The sequence below is a fragment of the Alligator sinensis genome, unplaced genomic scaffold (genome assembly GCF_000455745.1).
Source record: "Alligator sinensis unplaced genomic scaffold, ASM45574v1 scaffold699_1, whole genome shotgun sequence".
Taxonomy (NCBI): Eukaryota; Metazoa; Chordata; order Crocodylia; family Alligatoridae; genus Alligator; species Alligator sinensis.
Genome location: NW_005842359.1, coordinates 1,488,864 through 1,503,200, shown reverse-complemented (window position 1 = coordinate 1,503,200; position 14,337 = coordinate 1,488,864). Strand labels below are relative to the sequence as shown.

At 41.5% G+C, this 14,337-nt stretch overlaps 1 long non-coding RNA gene across 1 annotated transcript in view; it reads right to left on the bottom strand.

Annotated features, from left to right (window-relative positions):
• Positions 1 to 2,614: 2,614 nt before the first annotated feature.
• Positions 2,615 to 14,337, bottom strand: part of LOC112551164 — a 131,214-nt gene continuing 119,491 nt past the window's right edge. Inside the window, exon 3 of the long non-coding RNA XR_003095358.1 lies at positions 2,615 to 2,681. This is a non-coding gene — a long non-coding RNA (uncharacterized LOC112551164). The remainder of the gene's footprint in view (positions 2,682 to 14,337) is intronic.

Genomic DNA, 14,337 nt, shown 5'->3' with positions numbered 1-14,337 from the left:
AAATTCTTAGCTGTAAAAATGGCACAGCTGCATTATTTTCTCTTTAACCCTAGTTCAGTGAACTAGATCTAGCAAAAAGTGCTAGAGTTTCATAAGATTCTTAAAAGAAATTGTGTACTACTAAAATTGCTGTCTGCTCTGGCACTACATTCAGTAAAAACGCAATGAAATTCTCAAAGTACCTATTTTCTAAATTCCAGAGCAGAAATTTAGTTTGATCAGTTAGAGGCAGGACATGAAGAGCCATCTTCATATTTATATGTATAAGAGACAATGCATGCATAAATGATACATTATGGAGGTATATTTTATCTCTGGTGGACTGCAAGTAACAAGCAAAGGATATGGACCATGCACCCACCTATTCTTTACTTAAAGTCTTACTAGCTAATTCTGGCCTTCATCCTTGTGTACAGATGCCACACTGGAGTTGCAGAGTCCACAGGAAAATTGCTGCAGTAATTCAGAACCACTGCTAGCAGCCTTGCACACTTACCACTCCAGCAGATGCTGGCACAGACCCAGTCTGATGAAGATTCTGCACTGCTCAGTTTCCCACTGGCAGCCTTGGTAGGGACTGAACTAAGCTAAGGCATAAGCTGGTGGCAGCTTCTGCCCTGTGGTGGCTTAGAATCCAGAGGATACATTCATCCTGCTGGGCTGGACTTTCATTACTGTGTTTCTCAGGGGTAGCACACTGTGTCCCTTCACATATTAGCAAAAAATACCCTGAGATGCAACAAATGCTCTTATGAAAATAATGTTACATGTTATTTAGGACTAAATCGTGCCTGGCAAGCACATGTTGGCACTGACCCACAAGAAGCACTGGCAGCAGCTGTGACTCAAGCCAGATGGTGCAGAGAGTGTGGGGACTAGTGTCCTGGCTTCCCTTGGCCCCTAATGGTGTGTCTCATGTGGCATATGCTCAGAAGGAAAGGATGGGGAGTGCAGTGTGTGTGACTGGTACTTATGCAGAAGCTTCATGCAACCCTTCATAGATAGGCCAAGTTTGGTCTCTGATTTCAAAACCTGTAGGGACAGGAGTGTTTCAGAAAAAAAAATGCAGATATGGATTGCTCATTGGCATTTCTGAAAATTTCTAGATTTGTGGATGTTCTTCTACATAGTTCTGCAAACTGAGTTTGGTTTTGTGTTTGTCTCTTTTTACAAGATGCATATATATGGAAGAAGGAAGAGAGAGAAAGTGAGTGAGACATTTGCTCTTATATTATTAAAGCAATTAAAGTGTTTTCTCTTCAGTGTCAACCACCATACTTGCATTTTTCTAATGCTCTGGCTGATGTTTGCATTTTTTACTCTTTAATCTTTAATTCTCTTGGCAGCCTGAAAAACAGGGCGCAGATTACTTTAAGGGAGATGGAGGGGCATTATTTTAGTCACAAGTCATCAGGGAAAACTTGTAAGATGTAAATACTGTGTAATTCTGTAGTCCACCAATTGAAAACCAAATTCACTCCTGGGTTTGCAAAATCAAAACTGTAGCCAGAAAACTAGTTGGAGGGTTTCATCAAAACCAAACCTGCCTTTGCTGCCTGGTGATCTAGTAGATAGTTTCTTTTACTTCCTCTTTATTAATTACTATAACAATCTCTTAAATTTGATTTCACAAAAGAACTATGTTGAGGAAACTGCTGAAAACTGGCAAAACCGCATTAATGCCAATGAAGGTAATCTCTACTGAGCTGTATCTGGTGCAGTCATTTACACCTATGTGAAGTACTGGCAGAGGGGTATCCAGTGCTGCCCAAACCTGTTTAGCATTCTTCATAGGTACCCAAGGAGTGAGGCAGTACATGCTCAGATTTTGCTCTACCAGTCTCAATGAGAAACTGATTTGATCTCCGCATTCACCTTCGCATGGAACCACTTAGTGCAAATGTACTAGTTCTAAAAGTTTAATATTTTACCCTTTGGATTCTGAACTCATTTGCCAGCGTAAGCAAGGACTACATTTGCCTGTAATTTAAACTGTGCTGAATAATCAGATATGGCAGCAGCATGGGAAAACAAATAGCTCTGTTTTATCCCCAGAACATGGGCAGCACAGACTGTGCTTATCAATCTTCTTCATAGTTCTAAAAACCAGACTTCTTCAAAGTTCCCTCTTTTCTGACAAAGAGAAGTCCAGATCTCTTAATTAGTCTCATCATTTTAAATTTCGAAGACCAGGTAATGTTACAGTTGTCCTTACCCTGTCTTTTCCAAGTCATCAAATATCCTTCCTAATGGCATGACTCATCAGAACTCCTGGTTATGGTATTCCAGATAGGGTCAAATTAGCGCCTCTCACAGTAGCACTATCACCTCTTTTGTATTCTCTCCCTTTATTAATAAACCAGTCTCATGTCTTTTCCAGAAGAGCTATGCATATGGTTGTTGTTAAGCTAAGGGAAGACATATGTTGAGACTGCTGTGGATATGATAGCTCCCACCAACAAGATATAAAGGTTTTTAATAAAATTAAAGAATGGGGAATAAAGGCATGAGCTCAGTAAAATGAAATATACTTCCTTTCATGAATTCTCCCATTTAGTTGAGCTACCCTTTGTGTGAAAACATGAGACCCCCTGTGAAAAAGTCTTACCTTTTTAAACAGATGGTAGAGGTTCAAGGCTGCTGTGTCCAGTTGTTAAAGAACCAGGAAGACTCTCTGGCTCCTGTACAAAAATATAAACAAATATATTTAATTCTGGCTCAGTTTGAATTTAGTGTAAATGCATCATAACAGCTCTGATCAGGTCTCATTAATATTTTTTTAAAATCTGGTCAATCAAGGCATAGTAGCTCAGATCCTTTGCTCTGCCCACCTCCTTTGAATGTAGATGTCAGGGGGCCAACAAGGAGCAGTCTTCATGCTGGCCCTCATACAGAAGCCTGGAACCTGTCTGAAGCCAACCCAGCTGATACCAAAGCCTTTTGTCAAATGGGGACAGGTCGAGGGCTGCTTCCCGATGTTCTGGACCACACCTCAGCTGGGGTAAAACTCTAAAGCTTCACTGACTGCAATGGGGTGGCATCAGTTCACAGCAGCCGAAGATATGGCCCTAGAGCTCTATTTCAAATCTTTTCTTCAAACTATTCCTTCCTCACTTGTAAAATGGTAGCCATTAACAAGCTTAAGATGAATAGGTTATGACAATATCTGTAGTACTCCCCAAACACCCTTTTACTTATTTGAAGAAATGTTTTGGCCCCATGATAATTAGCAGGTTTAAAGGACCACAAGTGCACCTTTTTCATAGATACCTTTCCCTTATTCTCTTAGCTAGATCTTTGAGTAAAGGACAGAAAGGAGATTTTTTAAAGTACAACAGGTAGCTGGGATCCAAAGTTATCACTGCTCACCAGTGGCGTCAGCTACTGAACTGCCATATGTACATTTGAGAACCTACTTTGTACATTATGGGTAGAGGTGTCCATACCTATAGTTCCCAGCACTTCCTATTATTAATCCAGATGTCAACTGCTTAAAATATTGCCCAATTTCAGCCTTTTACATTCAAATCTTCCAGGCCAGATGTCTGTCTTAGGTTATTCTTTCTTTCTTTCTTTTTTTAAGATTCAGCAAAAGATGTCAGCCATTTCCAAGAATGAAAGTAGAGAGATATATGTTGGTTGGACCATGTTAAAAATGATGAAAAAATAGAAATAAAATTATATGTGATCAGGTAATTAAGGACTATCAAAACAAATGCACCAGCACCTGAATGAAGGTTGCACAGGTAACCGCAACTCAGGCATTTCCTAATTTTCAAGTGCTTGACTTAGCCTTATAATATACCTTTACTGTAGGCTTTGTGTGCACACGCGCTCCATGTTATTGGCAACAGGCTGTGTTAATTACAGTTTTTCACCAATTACTTTAATTTGTATTTAGCTTTGTTCTGAAACATCTGACAGGTTTTGCTTCCTAAATATTACATCTTGAAGGGGAAGGTTTCATAAAATTCTGACAGTGAATTAATATCAAGTGACTTCTCCATTCTATAGCACAGATCCTCGGTAGAGCACACCATTCACCTCTGTGCAGTAATTAGTTACATTAAATGAGCTCTGTAGAAATGAGGCTCCAGCCTGCATTGATTTTACCCACCCGCAGGATGCAGAGGAATTTTAAAATAAACTAATTAAATTTGCTCTGGCTCAGCAGAATGATCAATGTGCTAGAGACAGTGGAGCCTATTCAGCACTTACAGCCCTGACAGGCATTCTGATGTGTTGCCTGTGCAAAATAATGCTATGTGGTCTGATCTGGGGGAGGGGAATCTATATCTATAGGGAAGGTTGTTTACAGTGGATAGAGATTTTAGACAAGGATATAAACAGAAGCATTGAAAAATCTGTAAAACGTACAGTGATTTGCTGGATGAATAAGCCAGCACTATCATGCTGTTCAGTAATTCTGGGGTTGGACATGTGCTCTTTAATGTTCTTAAACTGTACAAAATGTGTCAAGCTATAACTTATGGCTAAAGCCAAGCGAGCAACAGGTTTTCTATGCCAGGAAAGTTTTAGAGATTTCAAAAATGTTCCCTTTGTAAACTGGAATGAAACTAAAGCCTTTCAAAGATGTCTGCATAAGATGAGAGACACCCCTACCAAGTAGCCAGTATGTAACAGCCCAGAAGTTAGGGCATCATCTGGAATGTGGAAAATAAAATTCAAGTTCAGAGTGTGAAATAAGCCAGAGAAAGGACTTGAACTTGATCTTACTGGGTTCATCTACACATGAAATTAATGCAATGCAATAAACTCTGGAGCATACTGTGTGTTTACACATGCGCCCAGGACCATGGCATGTTGAGCCATGTTAGAGCAGCCCCAGCTGGAAGGGAAACTGGGGGGTCAGATTGCCTGACTGAGGCTGCTCTGACTTAGCTCAACATGTTTCAAAGGGGCTGGTTGGGGCACAAGGGTGCTTTAGTGTGAGGGCTAGCTGGGAGGCAGCACCTGCGCTGAAGCACCCTTGTGCCCTAGCCAGACCTGCCAGCAACTACACATGCAATTAAATAACACCACCATAGGATAGTACTTGTATTTACTTATGGCAGAGTTAATTAGTTTACTGTGGACTAATAGGGCCACATGTGTAGATGATGAGACCATTGCAGAGCTAATTAGGCAGCTCCACAGTAAAATTAAAGTTTTGTGTAGATGTGCCCACTATGTCTTAAACTGGTCTTAAGAATTAAGTCCTCCTCTGCCACACACACATACTTTCTTGTTTTGGTGAGAAAAACTTTCTTAGTAGAAGATTCATTGTAACTTGCAAATTCCCACAAGAAGTCTTTGTTTACACTAATCAGCATTTTCCAACCTAAAAAGGGTTGCTGGAAAGTTTCTAAGAAGTAAGTTCCACCTACTCTTCCTTTAGAAGCTGTATTTCTTGCTTTTAAGCACAATGCAATAGAACCTCAGAAATGCACCTTGTCACAGTCATCAATGTAGTCATGATAATTTGAACTAGCTGGGGACTTGCTCTACATAGTTCATAACCTGCATCTGCTCACAACCTTGAAAATGAAAACTTATTTTAAATAGTATGAACACTTATCACTTGCATAATAACTTCACTTTAGTACTCAGAACAGGATTTGTTTTGGTGCAAGTTATTTCTGTATGTGTAAAAAGCATCATAGGCAGACAAGGTTCCTTGAGTGAATTTGATATCTTTTATTAGACCAACCCAAATAGTTGGAGAATATTTATTAAGCAAGCTTTCGGGTTCAAAAACCCTTCGTCAGGCTTTTAACTGTGCTTATATGAGTCAGCCTGGCCTCATGAATAGAGCACTAGACTGGGACTCAGGGAGCACACCTCAAAACTGTTTGAGGAGCTGCAAACCACATACAGCATGCATGCAACCATTCACCATGCTGCATGCAGCACCAACATTTGATACCAGGAACTCCTGGTATAAAAAAATCTGCTGCAAAAAAAATGGGGCAACGCCCCACTTTTTTTCTCTAACCGTGGCATCTCCCATGGTCAAAAAATGCCCCTACACTCCAAAGTAGCAGCGCAGGAAATGTTTGCACGTGCAGCATGTGGCACCACAGACGGGTCTCCAGCACCACATATCAGCACTTGTCTGGATGTGCTCAGGATGTCTGAGTTCTTTTCCTGGGTCTGCTGGTGATACTGGGCAAGTAATTTGACCTTTCTATGCGTCAGCTTCCCTATGCATAACATAATGTTAAAGATACCTATTTCCTTTGTAAAACATTTTGTGATCTATAACATTTACTGTTACAATATGTAAATAAAGGGCCTGGTTCTCATTTATAGGAAGGCTATTTTACAGTGAGCCACTTGACGCTGTCTGTTTACTATCAATGTGACGTAAAGGGGCCATCTTGCACTTGAAAATCAGGCTTAAAACTTCTTCTTGGATCTTCTTCTTCTCAACCTTTTTCATACGTATATAACACATTAAAATATGATCAACAGATTTCATAAAACTAACAACTTTTATATTTATTTCCTGTAATTTAAGCACTTATTCAATAAAAAGAGCCCCTATTCTTTCCTGCAGTTTTAGACAGAGACTGTGGTGTAGGAAACAAAAAATCATTATAATTAGCTGGTATCCAAAAAATATGAAGCCTTCAGAATCTGTCCACCATTTCCCTTTCTCCTCTTGGAAACACAGTGTGCTATCATTGATCATGGAACTCTCTATTTGATTTAGACCCTATTATGGGCAAGCTATTCTAAGAAGATGGACCTTTTCACTCTCGCACAGCTGCAGTTAACGTCACTAAGATGCTTTCCAGATTTTGAATTAAGACCGCAAACCTTTCTGATGAAGAGCCTTGTCATTTTATATATTACACCTGCAGTTTAAACAATACCAGTAACCAAAAAAAATAAATAAATGTGATTGCCACCAATTATTTTTAAGTATTTGTCCAACAATACCTTATAAACATTAGCCTGCAAGGTTAAGTACCAACATTCAAAAAGTCTAAGTCTGAATTGATTAATTCTTCACAGATTAGTCTAAAATGAACCAATAAACAAGTGAACAGACATTCACTTTTGATTCCAGATATGTAGCTACATGCCTACAGTGGCTCCAGAAACTGGGGGGCCCTAGAGCACGCCTCCCTGCTCAGCTGGAGCAGACAGCTGGGGCCAAGGCTAGCCTGCCGACCCTGTGAAGGTGCAAAGCATCAGGGGATGGGGGGGACGGGGACTGAGAGTTTACTTGAATCTGGAGGGGAACTGGGACAGAAGTTCAATAAACTGATTTAACTTAAATCAGTTAAGTCTAATTCTACATCCAACCAGGTTTATCTTAAACTAGTTTTGGTCATTTTGAAAGTGATTTATGTACACTGAACTTCAGTTGTGTTAGAGATTTGAACCAGTTTAACCCATATGAGAGTCTGCATATGGCCCATATCTGTTAACATTGAAAGCATTCCTTAAATCTTTTCCCTATAGTATTTTCTTTCCCCACTCCCTCTAACAGTAGCAGGGTTTAGGCCCAGATAAAAAATTTAATTTTCAAAGAGAATGTAAGAACCTTTTTATACCTGATGAACTGCACTGACTATTTGCTTTTAGTTTCAGTTAGATTTTCACATTACTCTAAAACAAAGGTAAAATCTATCTGAATTTCAAATGGTGCTGATTTGGAGAGAGAGTTTCAGGACGAGATGGATATCTGGAAGGCAGATTGTACTAGCATAAATTTTCAAGGTTCAGCTGAAGCCAATGGAGCTGCACAGATTAATAGCAGATGAGGATTTGGCCCTGAGATTTGGACAGGCTTGGAGCCAGATAGTTCTACTTTTGAACTAAAGATCAGTCCCAAGTGCAATCCAACCCGAGAAAGAAAGAGATCTACAATGAAACCATTGTCACACATTTGCACTATAACTTTAATAAGTTAAAAGAGCACATAATTCAGTGCACTTTTGCTTTCTACCAACACTGCGGGCTGAGTTGTTAACACCATTGGGAAATATTCCCTATCCAGCTAATCTCAGCAAAGCTCTAACACCCAAAACAAGCAGAACAACACTTGCCAACACAAATCTATTTATTGTAAAAGCTATTAAATTACTTCTGCATTATGAATGACTGGATTAACTCTACACTTTTTAATTCCCAACAGTTTAGTAGCACTACTTGTCCAATGACAGGGAAAGGGTACAGCCTACAGAAATCTCCCTTACACTAAAATAATCCATGGCAAATTCATGGCACAAAAACCACAAGTAAATTGTACTGATTCATAAAAGATATGTTGGCATTGCTGCTACTAATCTGAATAAAAGGTAAAGAGCATTGTGCCAGTCTTGGTTGCTACTGTTAGGTTGCAACATGAAAGATTAAAAGTTCTCTAAGCATTGGAAGATCCTGGATGTCTGCAGCCTAAATTATACAGTAGACAGGAGACACTGTTCAATCATTTATGGAAATCAAGGTTAGCAGTGTCAGTAATGCTGGCTTCAGAGGGAATGGTTCTCATTGTCTTGGCAGGAAGTAACTTGGCTACATTAGTGGCACTGATGAGAGAGGAGAAAAGAATTAAAATGGAGAAAGACAACGAAAAGGCAAAAGGTAAAAATACGAATACATCAATATTTTCACAGCTTGCTTAAACAGACCTACTAGGACCCAAAGGGGCTTGTGTTTCGGGAAACACTAACTGTGTTAGACAGACAGACAACTGCTGAAGTAGATGAAAATATATAGTGTCTAACTTTTATACATGGTAGCTCAAACAGTTTATACAATTTTATAACTAGGAGCAAAATAAATTGTTAAGATGACAATTAGTGCTGAGATGCTTGCAACATTTTGCAGAGTGCAGCAATATAGGCCTGTCATTAACATTCCCACTTTTTAACTACAACTTGTTTCCGTTGTAGTCACTCAGCGAGCACAGATCTGGAAGCTGTTTTCTTGATGCTGTCAAAAGGAATTTTAATTCACTGTTTGAAAGATATACCACCTGCTATTTTATTTCTATAATTTATTATGTAATGAGTGTCTATAAATTCTTATGATAGCTTAAAAGACCTGTTAAATGAATTGCTGGCATTTTTCTTCTTTGTTCATCAGCAAACAAGGAACATTTTGGTTCATTATAAGTTTTTTCTCCCTCTGTGGTCATAAACAAAGTAAAAGCATTCTTTAGTGTGATTATACTTACCCAATGCTAATATATGAGTTTGGTCCCTAAGGGTGTGTGCAGATGAAACAGAGGCCCTAAAGTGAAGCAGTGGGTTTTAAAAAACACTGCTTCAATTTAGGACTGATTAAACCCCTATGTCGTGCACACACCCCGCTGATTTACCTGCCTCTCCGGCAGGGAGGGGAGGGCGAGCTGCCAGCGGGTGGAGCAGTCCCTGGGCTAAAGGGCGGGGGGAAGGGGCGGCTGGTGTTTCCCTCCACGGCAGCGGCAGGCCTCCCCAGGCGGCACCTGCTCACAGGCACCCGGCCTGGGCAGTCCTGGGAGGCACTGCAGCCGTGGAGGGAAGCACTGGGCCAGGCAGGCTCCAGGGGTAAAATATGTGTGTGTGTGTATCAGTCTCGCCACTTTTCTTGGTTGAGCCTGCTTCCCTGGGCTGCTGCCAGGCTGCCTGCAGGGCTTCCTGCAGAGCCGTGGAGCTGCACAAAGCCTGGTGCTTCGCTTCTCAGCTGTAGGGGCAGCAAACTAAAACTCCTTGAAGGAGTTTTAGTTTGCTGTGCCCCAAGTCATTTAAGGTGCATTACACCGCCGACTTTCCTACAGCAGCTGGAATTAATGCGCCACCAACGCAAGCAAACACTAAAAGTAGTGCAAAATTATTTAGCCCACTTTAAAGTGTCATGCACACACGCTTCTTGTCTCATCTACACATGGCCTAAGAAAAGGGCTTCATAAGACCCTCAAAACTAACTGAATATTATTGCACATGTGCAGATTGCAATTTTTGCCATTCTCCCTTAGAAGCTTTGACTATTTCAGTTGTCAATGAAACTGGTAGTCTCTATATGAATATAGAGTGAATGGGTGCATCCCACTGAGTGTGCATGTGTGGCTTGTGGTGCCTCAAAGCAGTTTGAGGCACTGTGAACTGCACATGGGGCACAGGCACCCATTTGCTGCATTGCTAATTTGCAGCACGGCAAAAAGCAACAACCCACCACTGAAAAAACTGGTGTGGCGCAGGCAGCAGCAGTGTGTGCTGCCAGAAGGGGAACCTAGTCCACCAGAGCTATGCTCTGGCTTCCACCCAGGCTCTGAGCAGCTGGCTCAGCACTGCTGCTGCCCCAGGAGGCCCCAGGACCCCAGGTAAGGCTGCAGGGCCCAGCACAGGTGCTTGCCCCAGCCTCCTCTATCTGACCCGGGTCACTCTGCCACGCACTAGAGTGTGTGTGCAGGAGCATGTCCAGGGACAAATAGCAGCAGCACATATTTGTGAGAAATGTGTGTCCCTATACATGCGCACTTTTAGATGCACCCTATACCTCCACAGGCCGGAAAGAGAAAATCGTATGGAAATTCCTCTTCACAACAGGAGTGGTCGAAACAAGCCGATTTATTTAGTCCAAGGGAGCCCAGCAGACCTAAAAGCCTTTTTTTGTGAGGAGATGATTACTTGAAACTATGGCTAGGGAGAGGCATTCTAATCCAGTGCTGGAAAATGTGGCAAGAACAAGAGTGTACAAGCATTCTAGATCTCTAGGTGGAAAGCAATAAGTCACTTCCAAGGTGAGCTCTCCAACTCAGGGATGATAAATGAACAATTGTCTCAAGTTGCAACAAGGGAAGCTTAGGTTAGATATTAGGAAGAATTGTTTCACTAGGAGGGTAGTAAAGCACTGGAAAACGTTACCCAATGAGGTGGTAGAATCTCCATCCTTGGCAGGTTTTAAGACCCAGCTAGACAAAGCCATGGGTGAGATAATGTAGTTGGGGATGGTTCTGCTTTGAGCAGGGGGTTGGACTAGATGACTTCCAGAGGTCCTTTCCAACCCTACTTTTCTACGAGTATTTGATTCTATGACAGGGAACTGCACTTCTCCTTCCTTCCATCCCCATGGCAGACAAGCGGTCTCCAGTATATGCCCAAAGAGCATCAGCGAGTGGTAGTTATGCTGCTTCTGCCTTCTCCAGGTAACCTGGAGCTGTGCATGGAGCAGGGGGGTTCTCCACTACTTGGACCAAGAGCTGTGTGTGAGGAGGCTACTAGAAGTTGGGGGGCATGCCCATAACCAAGTAGCCACGCCCAAACCCTCATTGGTCCCTAGCCCCCCCCCCCAACTCTTGCAACACCCCTGGGCCCTAGACCCACTGCTGCTGGACCCCTTGACAACTCAGGACACACTACCATTGCAGTTGCAGTCACCATCTCTGTGGGAGCCACAGCAGCTGCCTCCATGCTGAGGGCCTCAGGTAAGTTTCACACCCCTGGTCTAGGTTATCAACGGCACTCTCAGTATTCTTGTTCTTTATAAAGCCAAACTGTCCTTATCTCCACATCATCCACTTGAAAGTCTTTGCTTCCTTCCTCTTTTGGGTCCAGAAATTCTAACTCATGGCAGTAGAAACTGTAGGCATTTCCCATTTCCAGGCATAGACTCATTTTAGGGAGTCCAGTATCAATAAACTGTAGCACCAACAAATTCATGAGGACTGAATGAATATATTTCATTTTTTTAATTACTGAGAAGAAACATCTTCTGTAACTGTGTTCAATTACAGAAGTTTTAAAAAAATATTAGTTAAATCTTACCTTTGGCTGAGTTTATTTTCTGAAATACTATAACCCTGAGACTGTTAATGCAACATTTGTGATAAATTGAAAATATTGTTGAGTAGAGATCCTGGGGTGCATAAAACTGGGAAGCTAGCAACACTGTTGGCATGGACTCTCTCTGTCTCAACAGTGAGTTATACCATCATCAACAGAGAAAATGTTGACAAAGTCTTTCATCTATGTGCATGAGTCTTTAAGATAGTGACCAGCCTTGAGGTGTTTCAAGCCATCAGAACACAACAGCAGGCAGTTACTTGGACATCACGGTAATTAATATAGGGGTACAGAGGTTGAATAGATTAGATCAAATACATTTAGGGATAGCAGTATGGGGAGCTGTGTTAAAAAGGGTCTGTGATGAACCAAATTTCAGAGCAGAACCACTTCCTGTCTTACTTCCCATTTAACAGGAAATCAACCACCTTCTCCCTTGACAAGTCTAAGATGCATTTTTTCCTTTCCTGCTGCTCTTGGGTCTTCCCACTGCCTTATACAAGGAAGTAATAGTGAGCTGGTGCTTCACAAGAACAGCATCAAACAGAGTAAAGAAGTAGATTACATTACCTCACACAGGGACCATCCACACATGCAATTAATTCAAACCAATAAACTCTGGAGGAGTTTGGCCTGGAGTTTATTGTTTCCTGGGTGCTGTATTTAAATGTGCACCTGAGAACGCAGCACATTGAGGCGGGTTGGAGCAAGCCCAGCTGGCAGGGGGGCCCAGGGGTCAGCCTGCCAGCCCGGGGCTGCTCTGACCAAGCTCAAGGTGCTGCAGAGGGGCTGGCTGGGGCATGATGGTGCTTCAGTACGGGACTAGCCAGCAGGCAGCCCCCACACTGAAGTACCCTTGTGCCCCAGCCAGCCGCGTCAGTGTCTACACATGCAATGTTGTGGAGTAAAAAACTCTGCAGCAGGATAGTACTTGTATTTACAAGTACTATTCCACTGTAGAATTAATTAGTTTACTCCTCCCTAATAGCACTGCATGCATAGATGCGAGACATTTACTGTGGAGCTAGTTAGTCAACTCCGCAATAAGCATCTTGTGTAGATGCACTCACTAAGAGCCATACTGCTAGAGCTAGCCTGCTTCCATTAACTGAGCAGCTCCTTTAAAGCTATCTCAGATAACACTGTCCACCACTCTACATTCATTTTTGTAATTCCAATAAAACCATATCAAATGCCTGGTGTTGGATATAATTGCTGTGGGGAGTGGTCCAGTAGCAGGAGACTCTCAAGGGAGATTGTGGGAGAAGCCTCTCATTATTTTTTACATGTTCTCAGAAGATGGGGAGGGCTCCTTCTGCATCTGGGAGAAAAGAGATGAGAAAAGAGAAGAGGCAAGATTATTTTAGAGGGGAAACAAAGAATATTCTTTGACTTGGCTTCCTTCCCTCAGTTCAGAATCCTTTTCTAAACCATTGTTTTTTTTCTGAAGAGATTTTTATGATCCTACTTTAAAGGGAGTTCTTTTATCAGCGCACTGTATACCTGACAGAGAACAATATTTCAGAGACATGACACAAATGTCAAATAAGACAAGGTAAAAATATGTTGTACGTCTATAGGGTGATTTTAGTCATCAGGATCTTGCAGCAATTTAAAAACATTAATTAATTAAAGTCTTAGAAGATGATTCTGATAAAATGATATAATCCCCATTTTACATACAAGTAAATTGAGAGAGGCTAAGAGACTTACCCTTGAATGCACAGGGAGATACTGCCTGAGCTAAGGATGAAACCAAGATCTCCTTGTTCCCAATTCCCTACTTCAACAGCTAGATTAATCCAATAATTCCCTATCATGCACAGTGTTCACCAATTGCAACCTCATATACTAAAAGAGGACAGTTTTTTCCTGATTTTACATAATGCAAATTTTATTCAGAGAAAAATTCTCAATACTACATTGTGTACTAAAGAAACTTAGTTCTTGTGTCGAGTTTGTAATCTTCAAAGGTATAGGGGAGCCACCTTCAGTAATGTCTATTTTTTTTCCAGAAATCAACTGCCTATATTTTGTCCCTTGCCCCAAGTTGGATTTAAAGTGTGAAAACAGGTTGAGTTGCACCAGTGCAAACTGCATGGCAGCAGTGCTAACAGCATTCAAAAAAGGGACCTGCACTGATGCAACTGTAATTGAGATGAGAACACAGAAGGCATCCAACTTAAAAAAAGATGGGAGATGAAGAGTATTGCCAATAACATTCTCGAGGGCATCTAAGGGAGTGGACAGCAAAACAGATTATACCAAGTTAAAAAAAAGAGGCCTGAGGAGAGGGGGACATGTAGTACACTTCAATGACATGCAGTAAGTGTTTTGTGTGTCCACACTACCTCATGATAAGTAGAAGCTAAACTGGGTGGTTTGCCCCATGTGAAACAATTTGCTTATTGCTGCCAGAAACTCACACCTTAATTAACATTGTTCTTAACTTCCATCCAATTCGTGCTTTGTGGAGAAAGCAGAGGAACATTTTGATAACATTTGTTAATGAGTTACACCATAAGCCAGCAACAACTTACTGCCCAGTGCTAACCAG